Here is a 23,494-nt window from a genome sequence, read left to right on the forward strand (position 1 = left end):
GGTAAATCCCTCGAAAACAGAACTTGTTCTATTTACAAATAGATACAAAAACCCACTCAACCCACCTCACGCCAGATACTTGCGGTTAGTATTAGATAAGCGTCTCTAATGGGGCTTAAATAACCAAAAGAGAACCAAGAAAACGACCATTGCACTTTTCTCCTGTAAAACAGCAATTGGGCTAAGATGGGGCATGTTCCCTAGAATAGTCAACCGGATATACACAGCGGTAGTCGAACCAATCCTACTATATGGAGTGGCTCTGTGGTGGACCGCTCTACACAAACAATGCAAAGTACAGCGAATAGCGGCTTTGTGTATTAGTGGAGCCCTTCGAACCACCCGGAATGAAGCACTGATTGCGATCTTGAACCTCCCTAGCCTGGACTTAGAAGGCATGGAAAGGGTCAAATCGGCAGCTATTTGACTGAGGGACACCGGGCAGTGGAAAGAAAAATTTGATGGCTATGCTAAAATTCTCCAGCATAATAAATCGATTCCGAAGAAAACGGATCTATGCAAATCCCTTGAATGAGTCACACACCCTTTGAGGCCCTGATTCCAGATAGAGAAAAATGGGATCAGAGCCGACCGGGCACTACGGACGCAATCTGATTCTATACAGATGGCTCCAAACTAGAAGGACAAGTTGGCGGAGGAACAATTAAATATCAGGAAGTCATTCAGGCTCCCGGACCACTGTAGCGTCTGCCAAGCGGAGGTCCACGCTATAAAGGAAGCACTAAACTGTTTAAGGAACATAAGCCTCCAAAGAGGACAGACAAGCGGCTATTAAATCGATCTACTCGACAAACAACAACTCACATACAATAGCAGACTGCCGCAGATCTCTCCACGAGATGGCTAGTCAGTTTACTATCAGCATAATATGGGTTCCGGGTCACCGGGATATCGTAAGCAACTGAATAGCGGACGAGCTAGCCAGGCAGGGCACCATCATGCCACTCCTCTCAGGAAAGGAGAATGTGGGCATGCCCATTGCAACTTGCAAAGTGAATATGAAGAACTATTTCAACAAACTAGCCAACACCCATTGGCAAAACGCACCACAGTGTCGTAACTCTCACCAGACATGGCCTGTGATAAACAATAAAAAAGCCTCGGAACTACTAAAATTCAGCCGCACAGAGTGTGACATGCTAGATCGAGCTCTTACAGGCCTCTGGCTCGTTGGCACACATGGCGGCAGGCTAAAAGCCCCAAAAAATGACTTCTGTAGAAGCTGCAGGGCTGAAGAAGAAGAGGAAAAGGGAAAACACCATCTCTGCTTCTGCCCAGCCCTATACATACTCAAACAGTCCGACAGCCGCCCTAACCTAACGTAACCTAACCTAACCTATGGAAGACATGCGGAAATGTGCGTTTGCAGCGAAGGATAATAACCGGTTTATTATTTTATTTCCTAGAGAGGTTGGAAAGAGTTCACCTACAAGTTCACATACAAATATAATAATATATATTTAATTATATATAATGAAACATTTTCAAAATATTAAAATAAATGAGAATACATTATGATAAGCTTTAAAATATGCTTCTGACTTCTAATTGCAATTAAAACTACAGGTACGGAGAATGGAAAATATTTTATTGATTAATGTATGTGAGAGTTTCTATACAGTCCCGATTTCCTCTTATCAGTGATCCTGCGCCTTGGGTGTCTTGGGACAATCAACTTCACCATAAATAAGATCTCAAATAAACAAGATAACTAGCATAGTTCTACCGTTGGCTAATAAGGGTAAGTTAATTAAAAGAAGTCTGATATAGTAAGACGGTAGTAATAGACTTGAAATCCGGTTTAGTCCCAGTGAGGCTAATATCAGAAAGTTTTGTGAACAGACTCAATCCGGTCTATATGTACCCCGTATTGGGGGCTCCAGACGGGAGCGCAGTATTCAAGAATTGGTCGGACTAATGAAATGAACAAGGTTTTGTGACGTAAGGGTCATTTAGTTTCTTAGATCACCGTTTTATAAATTCAAGCACACCCATGGCTTTATTTGGGATCCATATAGACACCAAGGTCATCAACATGTGTTATCCTGTCCAACTCATAACCACTTAGAGTATAATTGGTGTTGTAGGGGCTTACACGAAAAAGTTTATTACTTCGTACTTAGAGCCATTATAGTTAAATTTATTATCATTTCACCAAGTTTGAAATGCGTCAAGATTAGATTGTAAAGCGAAGCTCTGCGCGGGCTCATTATATTGCGTGCACAGCCTAACTTCATCCGCGTACCTAAGTGCACGTGACTTTGATAGAACTAGGGGAAGATCATTAATGAATAATGTAAACAGGAGCGGACCAAGGGGACTTGCTTGTGGTACACCTTGTGGTACACCTGAAGTAACTCGGATGTGGGATGAAAAAGAGCTTTAAAAATTAATCTTTTTGTCCTGTCATTCAAATAACTTGAGATTGACTGAAGGAGATCACACGGGAACCCTAGTTGGTTTCCTTTCTGAACTAGAAGCTCATTATTTACAGAGTCAAATGCTTTACTGAAATCAGTGTAAGCCACGTCAGTCTGAAAAATGTTCTTGAATCCATTTTTCACAAATGAAGTAGCCTCCAAAAGGTTTGTTGTCGTTGACCTACGTTTTATAAATCCATGTTGGTATGAGAATATAAGAGGCCTACAACAATGCTGCAAATGGGGTGTAATAATGTTTTCAAACAGCTTCGGTATTGCTCATATCTTTGAGATACCTCGAAAGTTACATGCGTTTAATTTGCTCCCATTTTTAGGAAGTGGGATAACATACGACTCCTTCCATCTATGTGCGAAATTGCAGATTTCTTAAGACTATTAAAAAGTGCTTGCCGTGGTACACACAAGGTCTCTGCGCAGTACCTAAGTACACAGCCTGGGACTCCGTCAGATCCTGGAGAATAGATTGGTTTAATCCATTGCAAGTATAAAAGAAGTGAGCTTTCACTCATACGCGGACAATAAAAATGGTTTGGTTTAAACAGGGCATATGGGTAAGGCTGATCTGGGAGATAGGGAGCTGAGTTAGTCGTTAAAAAAATGTCGCAAATAGATCGGCTACTGCCTGATCTGTATTTGCGCAAAATTTTCAAATTTGCGCGGTGATGGGTACCTGACAGATTTACGCTTTGTGTTGAAAAAAGTATAAAATGGTTTTGGATCCGGTTTGTAATCTGGATCTTGCAACGAGCTTAATTGTTTTTATAATACTGCGCATTAAGCACTGCGATATCAGTCCGGGCACTTAAGTATTTCGAAAGAGCGGAATGTGATCCGGAAGCTCTAAACTTTTTGTAGAGTCTAGACTTTACATTTTTTTTGTCGTGTCAACTCTTTGTTAAATTACGGAGATTTGTTTGAGATCGAAGGATAATAGGTAGGAAGGCCGAGGAAATATATCAACGGTCTCAGTCATATTAGTGCAAGTGTAAATATCGGACCAATCAAGACAAGCTATAATCCTAGTGAGTAAATTTGCTTAGCTGACTTTTCTGATATTCCATTCAGTTTTGATATCTAAGAAACATTAGCATGTGGGACTTATTTAACATCTTTTTATGGAAGACATGCTCGGCTAAGAAACTTGTAAGATGGTTCCAAAGTCGCCTAGCTGGGGCAACCGAGCGGGTCGCAGGTTGCGGATAGCGGACGACCTCTCTCGAGGTCAACTGTGAGTAAGCTGGTGGGGGAAGTCAAACACACACAAAACATGAAACCCCAGTAAATATACAGTCCCGGACAGCCAGCGCGTATCCTGCAACGAAGCAATACTGACGATGCGAATTGTTCAGCAGAATCTAAATAGTTGCTTTACACAAACCCATACCCAACACAACACCTACCCATCTCCCCTCCAAAAACAACATCTCACTCCGGGCCGAACTACGGTGTAATTCGGACATTGCCAAGAGTCAGCCTGGCTGTGGGCCCGGATAAAAAACTAGCCCAGTTTTAAATGGCGTGCTCAGGGACATGTTCTAACTGTCGCCGTACCCGGGCATCGCGGATCTCTGCCCGGGTGGACCTTTCCCCTTCTCCGCAACTCGTGGGACCTATTATGGAAGCAACAAAAATAACTCAAAAACAAAACACAGAGACGGGAACTCTCAAAAAACCCACGGAAACGTTGAACACTGGTTCCAACATCCGCACCAGCACGGTCCCGAAAGGACCGCATCCCAAACTGGGGATGACGAGTGGCAGAAAGAAAGCCGCTTCTGCGCCCGAAACAGCGGTAGGCACAGCCAAGGCGCTCGGGTCACCCGTTGCCGTCAATAAATTTACTTACGCAGAAAGGCGGACTGCCGCCCAGGCTCTGCGCTCTTATGACAGAAGCAATATTGCCACACCTTCGCCTGAATGGCTATAGAAGGTGGAATGGGGAAGGAAGGTGCTTCCTAATTACGGGCAGGATAAGCCCACCCAAGATGGGGCTCAGGCGAAAAGGCAGCGGTCCCTCGATCTACCCGGACTATCGGCGAAGAAATCCAAGATCAGGCCATCGGTCTCTTTCGCTAAAATCACCAAAGACTGAGACTTACTCGGTCTCATAGACAAGGGCAGGTACCAGGGCAGCGTCAAGGTGGTGGCCTGCGATAGTCAGCGGTCGGCTGACTTATACAAACAGGCGACGGGCAAGCTCGGTGAGGTCTACGAAGGGGCAAACATTGTCGCACTAGACTGGTGTGATGTCCCTAGTAGGCCCCGATCTCAGATTTGGCTCCCAGCAGCGATTAAGGCGCCGGAGGACGTCCTCTACATGTTGCAGGAATGCAACCCGCACCACCCCACAAAGGACTGGAAAGTCGTCAAGGTGGATGAGCATGAAGGGGATGTCAACCAGGCGGTATTGTGCCTAAACAAGGAGTCAGTTGCTCCAATCGAGACTGCTCGAGGAGTGCAGAACTTCGGGCTTAGTGCAATCCACATAAAGATATACAAGGGCCACTCCAACGCCGCTGGAAGCTCTGCCGGTAACCCAACCGAGCTTGCTGAGGAGTTGGAGGCACCTGGTGGGCCGGAGGACGGCTCCTCTACGATTCGTCGCTGAGCAGAGAGATGCGAGCGCTCGGACCGGCTATCAAGGACGTGGACCTCAGCGACACAGAGGAGGCCGACGTCACTGTGGTGGAGGTTGCAGCTGTAGATGTCAATAAGACTTCTACAAATCAACCTGCACCTCAGTAACTGCACTTTGCTTCGCCAGACCGAAGGCGGAGCCGACCTAGTCCTAGGACAGGAACAAAGGAATACAAGCTTATGCTTGACCCAGAGAAGGTAAAATTCGAACCTGCATAGTAGCCAAATGGCATCTTAGTATATATCTGCTTCGCAATTACAGCAACGGAGGTAACACCGCAGTAAGCCTGGAGCTGCAAAGCATCACTATAAGGATACTATCGGTCTACTTGGCCTTTGAAATGGAAAACCCCCAGACGCGCTGGTCAGAGAACTGGCAGAGGAACGCGAAAAGCTCAGGAGGGGTTTGGTAATAGGCTGTAACGCCAACGCCCATCACACCCAGTGGGGTTGCCCAAACAATAACGACAGAGGTGAGTCTCTTTGATTTTATTCTTAATTCGAACCTATTTTTGTGCAATAGGGGCAAAGTCCCAACTTTCATAGCTAAAACTTGCTAAACATTGCTATCAGACTTACTCGTAGGCGCAGTAAAAAACTGGGAAGTCTCTGACGAGCACTCTTTTTCATAGAAACAATATTGTCCCTTGATTCGCCTTTGCCGGTCAGTTTCGCTAATCCCAGACGAGTCGACTGGCACAGGTACAAAGAAGTTCTGAGGAATATCCTCCCCATGGAACCGCCAGAAAGCGTTACAGACCCACAGGAGCTGGACAGAACAGTAGATAAGTTCACAGAAGCATGAAACACTTCCTTCAAAGTAGCAAGCCCTACAGGAAAACCAAGGGGGAGGAAAAAACCCCCCTGGTGGACTCAACAACTATCAATCCTCAGAACCAACTGCAGATGCCTGTTTAACAGAACTAAGGCGGGAAATGAGGACACTAACTGGCAGAACTACAAGCATGAACTAGCCTCGTACAAAAAGGCCATTAGAAGAGCGAAACGAACTGCAAGGCAGACCTTCTGCTCAGGAAAATACTCTTTAAGACAGCCGCGCCTTTGGGCTATCTTCAGAAGGCAAATGGATCATGGTAAGACTCCAGTAGAGAGTCCTTGGACCTGCTCCTAAGCGCTCACTTTCCAGGAAGCCAACAAACAGGTCATCCTCCAGAAAGAAGAGCCGGAGAAGGAATCAAATTAGATCTCCTTCTATCAGACCGCAACATTAAATGGTCCATTCAAAGTTTCAAATTATACAAATCGCCGGGACCGGACGGGATAACACCGGCACACATCCAACAAGCAGGACAAATAGCCATCAACTTGTTGAAAAACAATCTTCCACACCCACCCACACCACAGCAAAGGATTTTAAGTCAGAGCTGAAGAGCTTTGAAAGAATGATAAGCCTACACATAAGGGCCACTATCGAGCCGACACAAATATCAGAGGCACAACACGCTTATATATATATAAGGTAAGTCAACCGAATCGGCGCTACACTTGGTAGTAAGCACCATCGAGAAATCAATCAGCATCGAGGAATACACACTGATCGCCTTCCTTGACATAGAGGGAGCCTTCAATAACGTGCTTCCCATTGCTATAACAGAATCTCTCACAGAACTAGGGGTTGAGCCGTTAACAATGGGGTTGATCCATAAATTGCTGATAAGCAGAATGTTCACAGCCACACTAGGGACCTCAACCCAGACTAGACTAGTGAACAGAGGCACCCCGCAAGGAGGTGTACTATCACCCCTTCTGTGTAATATTGCAGTAAATAAACTACAGCGGATTCTGGAAGGAGGAGGCTGTAATGTAGTGGCATACGCGGACGATGTCGCTATCATCTTTAATGGAAAATATCCACAAACACTTTGCGATCTTATGACCGCTAAACTAAAAATACTATCGGAATGGACGATAGAGAACGGACTTGGGGTAAATCCCTCGAAAACAGAACTTGTTCTATTTACAAATAGATACAAAAACCCACAACTCAACCCACCTCACGCCAGATACTTGCGGTTAGTATTAGATAAGCGTCTCAAATGGGGCTTAAATAACCAAAAGAGAACCAAGAAAACGACCATTGCACTTTTCTCCTGTAAAACAGCAATTGGGCTAAGATGGGGCATGTTCCCTAGAATAGTCAACCGGATATACACAGCGGTAGTCGAACCAATCCTACTATATGGAGTGGCTCTGTAGTGGACCGCTCTACACAAACAATGCAAAGTATAGCGAATGGCGGCTTTGTGTATTAGTGGAGCCCTTCGAACCACCCCGAATGAAGCACTGATTGCGATCTTGAACCTCCCTAGCCTGGACTTAGAAGGCATGGAAAGGGTCAAATCGGCAGCTATTTGACTGAGGGACACCGGGCAGTGGAAAGCCAAATTTGATGGCTATGCTTAAGTTCTCCAGCATAATAAATCGATTCCGAAGAAAACGGATCTATGCAAATCCCTTGAATACAGTCACACACCCTTTGAGGCCCTGATTCCAGATAGAGAGGAATGGGATCAGAGCCGACCGGGCACTACGGACGCAATCTGATTCTATACAGATGGCTCCAAACTAGAAGGACAAGTTGGCGGAGGAACAATTAAATATCAAGAAGTCATTCAGGCTCCCGGACCACTGTAGCGTCTGTCAAGCGGAGGTCCACGCTATAAAGGAAGCACTTAACTGTTTAGGGAACATAAGCCTCCAAAGAGGACAGACAAGCGGCTATTAAATCGATCTACTCGACAAACAACAACTCACGTACAATAGCAGACTGTCGCAGATCTCTCCACGAAATGGCTAGTCAGTTTACTATCAGCATAATATGGGTTCCGGGTCACCGGGATATCGTAAGGAACTGAATAGCGGACGAGTTAGCCAGGCAGGGCACCATCATGCCTCTCCTCTCAGGAAAGGAGAATGTCGGCATGCCCATTGCAACTTGCAAGCTGAATATGAAAAACTATTTCAACAAACTAACCAACACCTATTGGCAAAACGCACCACAGTGTCGTAACTCTCACCAGACATGGCCTGTGATAAACAATAAAAAAAACTCGGAACATGTGGCATGCTAGATCGAGCTCTTACAGGCCTCTGGCTCGTTGGCACTCATGGCGGCAGGCTAAAAGCCCAAAAAAATTACTTCTGTAGAAACTGCAGGGCTGAAGAAGAAGAGGAAAAGGGAAAACACCATCTCTCCTTCTGCCCAGCCCTATGCATACTCAAACAGTCCGACTGCCGCCCTAACCTAACCTAACCTAACTTATGGAAGACATGCGGAAATCTGCGTTTGCAGCGAAGGATAATAGCCGGGTTATTATTTTATTTCTTAGAGAGGTTTGAAAGAGTTCACCTACAAGTTCACATACAAATATAATAATATATATTTAATTATATATAATGAAACATGTTCACAATAATAAAATAAATGAGAATATATTTTGATAAGCTTCAAAATATGCTTCTGACTTCTAATTGCAATTAAAACTACAGGTACGGAGAATGGAAAATATTTTATTGATTAAGGTATGTGAGAGTTTCTATACAGTACCGATTTCCTCTTATCAGTGATAAGACGGTAGTAATAGACTTGAATTCCGGTTAAGTCCCAGTGAGGCTAATATCAGAAAGTTTTTTGAACAGACTCAATCCGGTCTATATGTACCCCCTATTGGGGGCTCCAGACGGGAGCGCAGTATTCAAGAATTGGTCGGAGTAATGAAATGAACAAAGTTTTGTGACGTAAGGGTAATTTAATTCCTTAGATCACCGTTTTATAAGTCCAAGCACACCCATGGCTTTATTTGGGATCCATTAAGACACCAAGGTCATCAACATACGTTATCCTGTCCAACTCATAATCACTTAGAGTATAATTGGTGTTGTAAGGGTTTACACGAAAAAGGTTATTACTTCGCACTTAGAGCCATTATAGTTTAATTTATTATCATTTCACCAAGTTTGAAATGCGTCAAGATTAGATTTTAAAGCGAAGCTCTGCGCGGGCTCATTATATTGCGTACACAGCCTAACTTCATCCGCGTACCTAAGTGCACGTGATTTTGATTGAACTAGGTGAAGATCATTAATGAATAATGTAAAAAGGAGCGGGCCAAGGTGACTTGCTTGTGGTACACCTGAAGTAACTCGGATTTGGGATGAAAAACAGTTTTAAAATTGAATCTCCTTGTCCTGTCATTCAAATAACTTGAGATTGACTTAAGGAGATCACACGGGAACCCTAGTTGGTTTCCTTTCTGAACTAGAAGCTCATTATTTACAGAGTCAAACGCTTTACTGAAATCAGTGTAAGCCACGTCAGTCTGAAAAATGTTCTTGAATCCATTTTTCACAAATGAAGTAACCTCCAAAAGGTTTGTTGTCGTTGACCTACGTTTTATAAATCCATGTTGGTGTAGAGTAATGTCATCTTTAATTTTCTATTATTGTAATTCTTTATTTAAAATCCTGTCGCCATATAAAGTAAACATCTTTTATTGGTTATTGTAATTCTTTATTTAAAATCTTTATTCAAAATCTGGAGCAGCATTAGTGCCGCTTCCAACGTCAAGTTGTTTCTGATTTGACAATTCTCCTTAGGTTCTAAGTAAGCCTAAGTCTCGTAGCTGCGCTGCCTACAGTTGGACGGCAGAGAGACGGCTGTGTATATCTTATATATATTAGTGTATTTAATTATGCTCCCTTTAGCTGGAGCGCGAGTGTATATGTATGTACTTGAGTTTGGCTGAGCTACCGGCGTGTGCAACAGAATGCTGACACATGCACTTTCTGTGAGCGCGCCGATCGACTCATGTTTCGGCCACTTAGGTTTTTGACCGGGCCTTTGTTTATGTAAACACTGCAACAAAGTGTTACAGTGTGTTTGCTTCAAGTACTCTTGGTACAGTAGTTATTCAATATATGTGCATACTACATCTCCCTCCTTTTGAAAAATAACGTAATATTATGGAGTTATTTTATTAGTATATCTTACTTAAAGGAATAATTATTTTTTTTTTAATTTTTTTCTTTTTTAAATTTTTATTTATTTTTTTTTTTTGATACAAAGAGAATGGAATTGGGAATAATATTCGTATTTAAAGAAGAAGTATTTCTAAAGCATGGCCATGGTAAATGCAATTATGAAATAAACGTTTTTAATCTATCCTTATGAACTGTTTGTTTTTTGTTCTTATTATTCGTTATTATAATGTTATTTCTTTCTCCTATATCCGTTACTTTATACGGACCGGTATATTGATAATCTAACTTATGACCTGTTTCATTTCTTAAAAGGACTTGATCACCTACTGATATATCTATGTTGTTTATTTTCTGATCATATAGTATCTTATTATTTTCCTTATTTTTTTCTATCATTATTCTAGCTCTTTTGTATGCTACTTCTAATCTATATTTACTTTCCTTAGCATAGTCATCTATATTAGGTCAGGTTAGGTTAGGGCGGCTGTCGGACTATAGTCCGACACACTTAGACCTCAATGGGTCCGTTGTGATACCGCATGATCTCGTTTCTTCCTTCTCTAGGGTCCCGTTTCTAGTAGTTTCAGCTTGTGTTAAGCTGATCAGCATGTCTTCCACTCGGAAGATTTAATAAAGGCACTTATGCTTTTGAGATTAATCTCCGATATTTCGGTAAGATCGTCGATGAAGGGGCTTCCTAAGTGTTTCAGTCTGGGTCTGCATAGGGCTGGGCAGAAGCAGAGAAGGTGTTCTACCGTTTCCACTTCTTCCTCATCCCTACAGCTTCTGCAGAAATCATTTTGCGGGGCTTTTAACCTGCCGGCATGCGCGCCAACAAGCCAGTGGCCTGTAAGAGCTCGGATCAGCATGCCACACTCTGTGCGGCTGAGCTTGAGTAACTCCGAGGTTTTTTTATTGTTTATCACAGGCCATGTCTGGTGTTGGCTAGTGTGTTGAAGTGGTTTTTTATGTTTAGCTTGCAAGTAGCCATGGGCATACCGACATTTTCCTCTCCTGGTAGGAGAGGCTTGGTGGTGCCCTGCCTGGCTAATTCGTCCGCTATGCAGTTGTCTACGATGTCCCGGTGACCCGGAACCCATATTAGGCTGATAGTAAACTGATTTGCCATCTCGTGGAGAGATCTGCGACAGTCTGCTATTGTACAAGAGTTGGTGTTTGTCGAGTAGATCGACTTTATAGCCGCTTGGCTGTCACTATATATGTTTAGGTGTCCTCTCTGGAGGCTAAGGTTCCTTAAACAGGTTAGTGCTTCTTTTATAGCGTGGACCTCCGCCTGAAAGACGCTACAGTGGTCCGGGAGCCTGAATGACTTCCTGATATCTAATTGTTCGGAGTATACACCTCCGCCGACTTATCCTTCTAATTTGGAGCCATCTGTATAGAAACAGATTGCGTCCGTCGTTCCCGGTCGGCCCTGTTCCCATTCCTCTCTATCAGGAATCAGGGCCTCAAAGGGTGTGTGACTATATTCAATGGATTTGCATAGATCCGTGATTTTCGGAATCGATTTATCATGCTGGAGAATTTTAGCATGGCCATATAATTGGGCTTTCCATTGCCCTGTGTCCCTCAGTCGAATAGCTGCCGATTTGGCCCTTTCCATGCCTGCTAAGTCCAGGCTAGGGAGGTTCAAGATCGCATTCAGCGCTTCATTCGGGGTGGTTCGAAGGGCTCCACTAATACACAAAGCCGCCATTCGCTGTACTTTGTTTAGAGGAGTCAGTATGCATTGTTTGTGTAAGGCGGTCCACCACAGAGCCACTCCGTACAGTAGGATTGGCTTGACTACCGCTGTGTATATACAGTTAACTATTCTTGGGGACATGCCCCATCTTAGCCCGATTGCTTTTTTACAGGAGTAAAATGCAATGGTCGCTTTTTTGGTTCTCTCTTGGTTGTTTAAGCCCCATTTGAGGCGTTTATCTAGTACTTACCCCAAGTACCTGGCGTGATCGCTAAAGGAGAGATTGCAATTGTTTAAAATGGGTGGGTTAAGTTGTGGAATTTTGTACCTATTCGTAAATAGAACAAGTTCTGTTTTCGAGGGATTTACCCCGAGTCCGTTCGCTATCGTCCATTCCGATAGCATTTTAAGTTTAGCGGTCATAAGATCGCAAAGTGTTTGTGGATATTTTCCATTAAAGATTATGGCGACGTCGTCTGCGTATGCCACGACCTTACAACCTCCTCCCCCCAGAATCCGCAGTAGTTTATTTACTGCGATATTCCACAAGAGGGGTGATAGTACACCTCCTTGCGGGGTGCCTCTGTTCACTAGTCTAGTCTGGGTTGAGGTCCCTAGTGTGGCTGTGACCATTCTGCTTATCAGCAATTTATGGATTAGCCTCACCATTGGCGGCTCAACCCCTAGTTCTGTGAGAGATTCTGTTATAGCGGTGGGAAGCACGTTATTGAAGGCTCCCTCTATATCCAGGAAGGCGATACACACTGTATTCCTTGATGTTGAGTGATTTCTCGATGCTGTTTACCACCAAGTGTAGCGCCGATTCGGTTGACTTACCTTTGGTGTAAGCGTGTTGTGCTTCTGATATTTGTGTCGGGTTTACGGTGGCCCTTATGTGTACGCTTATCATTCTTTCAAAGCTCTTAAGCAGGAATGATGTTAGGCTTATTGGCCTAAAATCCTTTGCTGTGGTGTGAGTGGCCTTCCCTGCCTTGGGAATGAAAACCACCTTTGTTTCTTGCCATGCTGTTGGTAGTTCTCCTACCGCCAGGATGGATTGGAAGATTTTTTTCAACCAGTTAATGGCTATTTGTCCTGCTTGCTGGATGTGAGCCGGTGTTATTCCGTCCGGTCCCGGTTATTTGTATGGTTTGAAACTATGAATGGACCATTTCATGTTGCGGTCTGATAGGAGTGGATCTATTTCGATTCCCTCTCCTGCTCCTCTTTCAGGTGGATGACCTGCTTGTTGGCTCCCCGGGAAGTGAGCGTCTAGGAGCAGGTCCAAGGACTCTTTACTGGAGTCTGACCATGATCCATCTGCTTTTTGAAGATAGCCCAACGGCGCGGCTGTCTTAGAGAGTATTTTCCTGAGCCTTGCGGCATCAGTTGTTTTTTCTATGTCAGAGCAGAAGGTCTGCCATTCCGTTCGTTTTGCTCTTCTAATGGCCTTTCTGTAGGAGGCTAGTTCAAACTTGTAGTTCAGCCAGTTGGTGTCCTCATTTCCCGCCTTTGCTCTGTTAAACAGGCATCTGCAGTTGGTTCTGAGGATAGATAGTTGTTGGGTCCACCAGGGGGGTTTTTTCCTTCCTCTTGGTTTCTCTGTGAGGCATGCCACTTTGAAGGCAGTGTTGCATGCCTCTGTGAATTTGTATACTGTTTCGTCCAGCTCATGTGGGTTTGTGATGCTTTCTGACGGTTCCATGGGGAGGATATTTGTCAGAACTTCTTTGTACCTGTGCCAGTCCGCTCGTCTGGGGTTGGCGAAGCTGACCGGCAAGGGCGAATCAAGGGACAATACGGTTTCTATGAATCTATGGTCCGAAAAGGAGTGCTCGTCAGAGACTGCCCAGTTTTTGACTGCGCCTACGAGTGAATCTGATACCAAAGTTAGATCTATGATCGTTTGGCAAGCTTTAGTTATGAAGTAGGGGCATTGCCCCTATTGCATAAGAATAGGTTCGAATTTAGAATAAAATCAAAAAGAGACTCACCTCTGTCGTTGTTGTTTGGGCAACCCCACTGGGTGTGATGGGCGTCGGCGTCACAGCCTATTACCAATCCATTCTTGAGCTTTTCGCATTCCTCTGCTAGTCCTCTGACCAGCGCATCTGGGGGGTTTTCCTTCTCAAAGGCCAAATAGGCCGATAGAACCCTTATAGAGCCACTCTGCAGCTCCAGGCTTACTGCGGTGTTGTCTCCGTTGCTGTAATTGCGAAGTAGAAATATACTAAGATGCCTTTTGGCTAATATGCAGGTTCGAATTTTACCTTCTTTGGGGTCAAGCATAAGCTTGTATTCCTTATTTCCTAGTCCAGCAACCTTGCCTCCTACAACCCAAGGTTCCTGTACGAGGACTAGGTCGGCTCCGCCTTCTGTCAGGCGAAGCAGAAGTGCAGCAGACGCTGCTTTACTGTGGTGAAGGTTTATTTGTAGAAGTCTTAATGACATCTACAGCTTCAACCTCCACCACAGTGACGTCGGCCTCCTCTGTGTCGCTGAGGTCCACGTCCTCGATTGCCGGTCCGAGCGCACGCATCTCTCTGCTTAGCGACGAATCGGTAGAGTAGCCGTGCTCCGGCCCACCAGGTGCCTCCAACTCCTCAGCAAGCACCTGCTCGGCTGGGTTGCCGGCAGAGCTGCTAGCGGCGTTGGAGACGCCCTTATACACTTTGATGTGTATCGCACTGAACCCGAAGTTCAGCACTCCACGAGCAGTCTCGATCGGAGCTACTGACTCCTTGTTCAGGACCAAAACCGCCTGGTTGACATCCCCTTCATGCTCCTCCACCTTGACGACTTTCCAGTCCTTCGTGGGGAGGTGCGGGTTACATTCTTTCAACATGAAGAGGATGTCCTCCGGCGTCTTGATCGCTGCTGGAAACCAGATCCTGGCTCGGGGTCTACTGGGAACATCGCACCAGTCAAGCGCAACGATGTTCGCCCCTTCGTAAACCTCGCCAAGCTTGCTTGTCGCCTCTTTGTACATATCAGCCAACCGCTGACTGTCGCATGCTACCACCTTGACGCTGCCCTGGTACCAGCCCGCGTCCATGCAGCAGGGCGAGGTGCCTGGCTTCTCTCGTACCATGCGCAGGCAAATGAGGGAAAGGTGGGGATCCTGCCCTCCGGTTTTCCCCTGTCAATCAGGCCAAGTAACACACGATTCTTCGTGATTTCGGCGAAAGAGACCGATGGCTGGATCTTAGATCTCTTCGCCGATGGCCCGGGTAGTTCGAGGGATCGCTGCCTTTTCGCCTGAGTCGCCTCTTGAGTGGGCTTTTCCTGCCCGTAGTTTGGGAGCACCTTCCTTGCCCAACCTACCTTCTTTAGCCATTCAGGCGAAGGCGTGGCAACGGTGCTCCTGGTGTGTGAGCGCAGAGTCTGGGCGGCAGTCCGCCTTTCTGCGTATGTATATTTAGCACCAGCGGGTGGCCCGAGCGCCTTGGCAGTGCCTACCGTTGCTTTCGGCGCAGATGCGCACGTAGCGGAGTCGTTTGCGGTTGGCTTTCTGCCACCCATCATCGCCAGTTTGGGATGCGACCCTTTCTGGGCCGTGCTGGTATGGAAGGTGGAACCAGTGTTCGTCTTATCCATGGGTTTTTTAAGAGTACCCGTCTCTATGTTTTTTGTTTTTTTATCTTCTGTTTTTTGATCCATAATTTGGTCCCACGAGTTGCCGAGGAGGGAAAAAGTCCGCCCGGGCAGAGATCCGCGATGCCCGGGTAAGGCGATAGTTAGAACAGGGGGTCGCCATGTCCCTGAGCACACCGTTTGAGACTGGGCTATTTTTGATCCGGGCCCCCAGCCAGGCTGACTCTTGGCACGGTCCGTATTACACCATAGTCCGGCCCGGAGTGAGATGTTGTTTGGGAGGGGAGTTGGGTAGGTGTTGTGTTGGGAGTGGGTTTGTGTAAAGCAACTATTTAGATGCGGCTGAACAACTCGCATCGTCGGTATTGCTTCGTTGCAAAATACCCGCTGGCTGTCCGGGACTGTTTATTTACTGGGGTTTCCGTCCACGGTACAGTGTTTGACTTATCCCACCAGCTTATTCACAGTTGACCTCGAGAGAGGTCGTCCGCTATCCGCAACCCGCGACCCGCTCGGTTGCCCCAGCTAGGCGACTTTGGAACCATCTCACAGGTTCCTCAGCCGAGAGTCATCTATATTATATATAGGTTCTATATTTTCTGTACTATTAAATTGTTTTGGTAAATTATTTGTTTTACCAAATACTAGCTCGTATGGGCAATAATTATGTGCCATTGAAGGGGTCGTGTTGAAACAAAAAACGAAATATTAAAGCCATACGTCCCAATCAGTTTTATCAACCGATATATATGAGCGTATGTATTCATTGAAAGTTCTATGACTTCGTTCTATTGTTCCTACTGTCTGGTGGTGGTGTGCCGTAGATGTTATATTTTCAATTTTTAAGTATTTGCACAAGTCATTTATAATGGAATTCTTATATTCTGTACCCATGTCCGTAATGAACGTCTTCATTGGACCGTACTTCAGAAAAAATGATTCAAAAATTGCTTTAGCGACAGTGTTCGCGTTTTTATTTGGAACTAGTATGGCAACTAAATATTTAGTCAGGTCACATATTAGAGTGATTGCATACTCATTGCCATTTTCTGATTTTGGTAATGGACCAATAGTGTCCACTATCACTCTGTCGAAAGCATTTATAGGCGTATTAGTTATAATCAATGGAGTCTTATTGTGCTTAGTTATTTTAGCTTTTTTGGCATTTCTGACATTTTCGTATGTATTTAGAAATATCTCGAGTCATACCTTTCCAAAAATAATGTCTTTTGACCTTGGCCAAGGTTTTTGTAATGCCAGTATGACCTCCTTGTATTGGATCATCATGTAATTTAGACAGTATTGCTTCTTTTTCGTTTTGGTTTTCTATAAGGGTCACCGGGTTGAGTAGCGCTACTCTTAAGGTATTCAATATCTTGAGGCCCATTTGTTTAAAATTATCTATTGATACATGTTCAAAGATATTTTCCCACGGTGCGATTTTGAGTTGGCTGATTTTGTTTCTACCGGCTTGCATTTCAAGCCTTTGGAAAAATTGACCTAAGTCTAGGATTCCATTGGTATATAAATCGCTAACATCATATCTTGCAGTAATTTTCCTACCATGTTTAAATAAACATAGCATATCTTTTACATGCAAGGTCACTACTTTACGTACTTCGTCATTGTTTATGACTTCATATACGTTGGGCTTAGAAGCTTTCTCTATAGATTGCGTAGGCAATTCTATTTGTTTGTTTTCCGCGCGGAATTTCTGTCTATTTTGATATCTAGTAGTGACTTTCTTTATATTTCCAGTAATGTTTTGTAGGTCTTTAATGGTTATTCTTGATAACGCATAAGCTACATAATTGTCTTTTCCCTTTAGGTATTCAACTGTGAAATCATACTCTTCTAACTCTAGCCTCATACGTGTCAGTTTGGAACTCGGATTTATCATTGAAAATAGATATATTAATGGTCTGTGATCTGTTTTGATTGTAAAGTGATTTCCATAAATATATGGTCGAAAATGTAATATTCCCCAGTGAATTGCAGCTAATTCCTGCTCTGTTGTGCACTTAGTACTTTCTCCCTTAGTGAAGGCTCTTGATGCATATGCAATGGGAAGTTGGAGTCCGTTATGGTTTTGAGTTAAAACTGCTCCACACGCTTGTTTACTTGCATCAGTTATTATACAAAATTCTTTGCTGAAATCGGGATATTGTAGCAAATTAGGTTCCATTAGTTTTGTTTTTAAATATTGGAATGCGTTTTGGCATTCATCTGTCCATTCAAAAGGAACATTCTTTTTACATAATCTTGTTATGTGCCGTTAATATTCGGCGAAATTTTTTATGAAACGTCTATAATAATTGCAAAATGCTACAAATCGTCTAGCGCTGTCCGCATTGTGCGGCGCAGGGTAATTCATAATGACGTCATATTTCTTGTCGTCTGGAAGTATTCCTTTATCTGTGCATTTATGACCGAGAAAGGTCACTTCATGCATAAAAAATGAACATTCTTCTGGATGTAACTTTAGATTGTATTTCCTGCATTTCTCAAAAACGTCTGTTAAGTTTTTAAGCATATGTTTCTCGGAACAACCTATAACTATTAAGTCATCCATATAAAGGAATGCTTGTGAAGGTTCTAATCCAGAGAATGCAATAGTCATCATTCTTTGAAATGAATTAGGCGCTATTTTTAATCCGAAAGGTAATCGCATGAAGCGATACGAGCCATTGCTCGTTGAAAATGACGTTATATCCCTTGAACTTTTCTCGAGTTCAATTTGATGAAATCCTGACATTAAGTCAAGGCATGAAAAATATTTTGCTCGTCCCAGTTGATCCAAAATATCATCAATTCTTGGGAGTGGGAATTTATCGGACAGTAATTTTATATTAATTTGACGATAGTCAATCACTAATCGCCATTTCTTTTGTTCTGAACCTGGGGATGGTTTTTTAGGAACAAGTAACAATGGGCTATTATATTCAGATACCGATGGTTCAACAATCCCGTCGGTGATCAATTTTCCGACTTGTTTCTGTATTTCATTCACCTGACTGTGTGGGCTTCTGTAATTTTTTATATACACTGGTTCATCATCCTTCAATCTCAGTTTTTGTTTATAAAAATTATTTGTGCTTATTGGTTCGGTTTCCAATCCGAATATATCATTGTATTTGGTGCATAGACTTGAAAGTTGTGATTTGAATTGTGGAGGAAAGTTTTTTGAAAGTTGAGATAATACAGACTTTTCTCTATTTTCGAGATTAGTTATAACTACATCGTAGTTCGAAAGTGATTCATAAGCTAAATTATTTGTACTGACTACTTGATCTTTGTTTGTGGTATTGAGTAGTCTTATAAATTGGAAATTTTAAGTTATTAGGTCTGATTATAAGCCAATCTTCAGATGACTTGAAGTCTAATTGACAGTTGTATTTTCTTATAAAATCGATTCCTAAAATGCCATTACAAGGGATAGCGAAATGTAAATCCACGACATGAAAATCATGTTGAATTATGTACTTAGTGGTCTGTATCCCAATAGAAGTTAACCCCTTGGATTTGGTTACCTCTTGACTTATTCCTCTTATGTCTATAAAATAATTATCTTGTATGTCATGAAAGACATCAGAATTTTCTTTAACTACTGAAATGTCTGCACCTGTGTCTACTAAAAAGACAAGTTCTTTTCCTGTAGCCACATGATTGAATGAAACAAAAATGTTTTGACTGAGATTAACTGTATGAACCTTTGCATTTTCTACTGTTGAATATCTAAAGGGTTTTGTGAGTTTACTCGGATATTATTTTGATTATTATTGTTGTGGCCTCGACTCGAGTTGCCACGACCTCTATAGTTTCCTCTATATTGGTTTCGTCCAGAGTTGTTTTGTGTACTATTGTTGTTGTAATTATTATAACGACTACGAAAGTTACCTCTGTAATTTCCTCGTCCGCGGTTTCCGTCGCGCTGCAGGTAATTTTTGTAATATAGGACGGTGTTTGGCTGTCCGGTTGATTCTGTGCCACTGTTTACAAATTTTCATTCATTTTCATTCATAGTATTGAAGGTACCAGCTTGCATGATAAGTTTAACCTTATCGATTTTACAATTTTTAGTCGTTGCTTTGACTGCATGCTGAGTGGAATAACTTCTGGCTAACTCTACGGGTAAGCCATCTGTTATATACGCACCTTCTAAAGATTTCGTCATCTGCTCAACCTCTTGTGTGTACTGGTTGGCAGTTTTATTGCGTTGCTGTAGGTTCATCAGTTTTGCTGACAACACTTCTACAGTTTCGCCTTTGACGTTGCTTTTTAATCTTGAAATGACTTCTGTTACTGTTGTTTCATTTCCGATTAAATTTCTGGCGACACCTTTTAGCTTTGTTTTTATTATGGAAACTGCTAATTGTTCGTGCTCGCCTTTTATTGATTCTATTATTTGTAATGCATCAATAAAGCTTGTTAAGTTTTCAGCTTTACCATCGAAAACTGGTATAAGCTTGGATGCTGTATTAATAGAATCAATATTAGATTGTGCCATTGTGATATTGTTTCCTATTTTATTTTCTATTATGCTTGAACTATCATCAGAATCTGTAGAATTATCCAGATCTGACATTAAAACAGCTGGAATAGTAAGATTATTTAAATCTTGCTCTTCTATTTTAGGATTTGTTTCTGTAAGGTCGTCCGATTCTATTTGGTCAATGTCAGTTTGTTTTGTTGATTCCGGTTCATCACCAGTTTCAACTGCTAGGGAAGTGTTAAGTATAGTCGGTACTGATATGTCCAACTTAAACTTTTGTTTAATTGATATTAAATTAGATCGTAGTCTGATCAAAAATTTTGATACTTGGGACCAATGATCTTGATTTAATTTTTCCCTCTGGCCATATATTAGTATTCGTGCTTCATTAAAGCATTTCACTAGAATTTCCACATGTTTTTAATAGTATTTTTTTGAATTGGCCTGTTTTGAGTAAGTGACTTATATGATTTATCAAAGTCAACTTTTATGTTATTTATCTGCTTATATAATTCATTCCATTCCATTATATTGTGGAGATGAATTATTTCTTAAAGACCATCATTACTATTGTTCTACCTAGTATTGGGTGTTCGTCTACTACTGATCTAACTTGTACCCTTGGAATGGTGGATAGGACAATTCCCTTTTGGGTGCTTGTGCAATGAATTAGTGGAGAGGCATCTAAATTAAATGTTTCAATATATAAATTTTCTAATTCATAAATGCTTACTGAAGTTGGTGCAACTTATTGCAGAATTCTTTCTTTAAAATGAATGTCCCTATCATATGTGTCTCTAATTGCTTTTAGAGTAGCCATTTTTGATTAATTAATTTTTATTTATTTATTTTTATTTTATTCCATTTTCTTTAATTTTAAAAATTTGATTACAGCAATATTTATACCCGTTACTCGTAGAGTAAAGGGGTATACTAGATTCGTCGGAAAGTATGTAACAGGCAGAAGGAAGCGTTTCCGACCCCATAAAGTATATATATTCTTGATCAGGATCACTAGCCGAGTCGATCTAGCCATGTCCGTCTGTCCGTCTGTCCGTCTGTCCGTCTGTCCGTCTGTCCGTCTGTCCGTCTGTCCGTCTGTCCGTCTGTCTGTCCGGATGAACGCTGAGATCTTGGAAACTATGAGAGCTAGGCTATTGAGATTTGGCGTGCAGATTCCTGAGCTTCTTACGCAGCGCAAGTTTGTTTCAGTAGAGTGCCACGCCCACTTTTACGCCCACAAACCGCCCAAAACTGTTGCTCCTACAGTTTCGATGCTAGAATAAAAATTTTAACTGAAATGTATTGTTCTCATCAATACCTATCGATTGACTTAAAAAAAAGTTTGCCACGCCCACTTTATCGCCCACAAACCGCCCCCAAACTTCAAAAAATCGTAAATATGAACGTGGATATCTCGGAAACTATCAAAGATATAGAATCAGGATTTCAGATTTAGATTCCGAACCTTTGTACGCAGCGCAATTTTGATACGCGAGTATGCCACGCCCACTCTAACGCCCACAAACCGCCCAAGCCTGTGGCGCCCACAATTTTCATGCTAGATACAAAATTTTAACTGAACTGTATCGGTCTCGTCAATACCTATCGATTGACCAAAAAAAAAATTTTCCACGCCCACCCTAACGCCCATAACGCTTAAATCTGTCTACCGCCGGTAGGTGGCGCATTTCAGTCTTGCTTTGCTGCTTGCTTATTTCCATTTCCCTTTGGTCCCTTTAGCTGAGTAACGGGTATCTGATAGTCGAGGCACTCGACTATAGCGTTCTTTCTTGTTTTATGTTAATGTTGTTTGTGCCAAAAATTTTTAAATTTTGTCCAGATCATTTTCCTGGTTCATATATTTTTTCTTAAGACATTTATTATGCAATTTATAAAGTTTATAGAAACAATTTGGGCACATTATAACAACAATTATTATTAACAATCTATGAATTAATTCTAAGTCAATGGTGTTTGACTCTACCTTATTAATAACATTTGCAGTATCTGTATGTATCTGTATCTATTAAACCCATCTTTCGGGTTGTTATTCTTAATATATATCTTGGTCTGCCAAATACTTTAGATTTTTGAATTAATTTGTAAATGTTGTTAATGTTATTCATTAACAACTAGTTTGATATGATTAATTTTGTTTTGATTTTTTTTTTTGACCAATTATTATTATTTATTGTTGTTGTTGTTGCCTTTTGCTGTCTTCTTATCCTGTGAGGTCCATATCCAGGTCCATATTCCGGACCAATGTCACGGTCGCCATGTAGAGTAAAGACATCTTTTATGTGTTATTGTAATTCTTTATTTAAAATCCTGTCGCCATGTAGAGTAAAGACATCTTTTATGTGTTATTGTAATTCTTTATTTAAAATCTTTATTCAAAATCTGGAGCAGCATTAGTGCCGCTTCCAACGTCAAGTTGATTCTGATTTGACAATTCTCCTTAGGTTCTAAGTAAGCCTAAGTCTCGTAGCTGCGCTGCCTACAGTTGGACGGCAGAGAGACGGCTATGTATATCTTATATATATTAGTGTATTTAATTATGCTCCCTTCAGCTGGAGCGCGGGGTATATGTATGTACTTGAGTTTGGCTGAGCGGCCGGCGTGTGAAACAGAATGCTGACACTTGCACTTTCTGTGAGCGCGCCGATCGACTCATGTTTCGGCCACTTAGGTTTTTGACCGGGCCTTTGTTTATGTAAACACTGCAACAAAGTGTTACAGTGTGTTTGCTTCAAGTACTCTTGGTACAGTAGTTATTCAATATATGTGCATACTACATTGGTATGAGAATATAAGAGGCCTACAACAATGCTGCAAATGGGGTGTAATAATGTTTCCAAACAAATTCGGTATTGCTCATATCTTTGAGATACCTCGAAAACACAAGGTCTCTGCGCAGTACCTAAGTACACAGCCTGGGACTCCGTCAGATCCTGGAGAATAGACTGGTTTAACCCATTGCAAGTATAAAAAAAGTGAGCTTTCACTCATAAGCGGACAATAAAAATGGCTTGGATTAAACATGGCATATGGGTAAGACTGATCTGGGAGATAGGGAGCTGAGTTAGTCGTTAAAAAAATGTCGCAAATAGATCGGCTACTGCCTGATCTGTATTTGCGCAAAATTTTCAAATTTGCGCGATGATAGTTACCTAACAGATTTATGCTTTGTGCTAAAAAAAATTATAAAACGGTTTTGGATCCGGTTTGTAATCTGGATCTTGCAACGAGCTTAATTGTCTTTATAATACTGCGCATTAAGCACTGCGAAATCAGTCCGGGCACTTCCGGAATGTGATCCGGAAGCTCTAAACTTTTTGTAGAGTCTAGACTTTACATTTTTTTGTCGTATCAACTCTTTGTTAAACTACGGAGATTTCTTTGAGATCAAAGGATAATAGGTAGGAAGGCCGAGGAAATATATCAACGGTCTCAGTCATATTAGTGCAAGTGTAAATATCGGACCAATCAAGGCAAGCTATAATCCTAGTGAGTAAATTTGCTTAGATGACTTTTCCGATATTCCATTCAGTTTTGACATCTAAGAAACATTAGCATGTGAGATTTAATTAATATCTTTTT

The sequence above is a fragment of the Drosophila subpulchrella genome, unplaced genomic scaffold, assembly GCF_014743375.2.
Source record: "Drosophila subpulchrella strain 33 F10 #4 breed RU33 unplaced genomic scaffold, RU_Dsub_v1.1 Primary Assembly Seq44, whole genome shotgun sequence".
In the NCBI taxonomy this organism is placed as follows: Eukaryota; Metazoa; Arthropoda; class Insecta; order Diptera; family Drosophilidae; genus Drosophila; species Drosophila subpulchrella.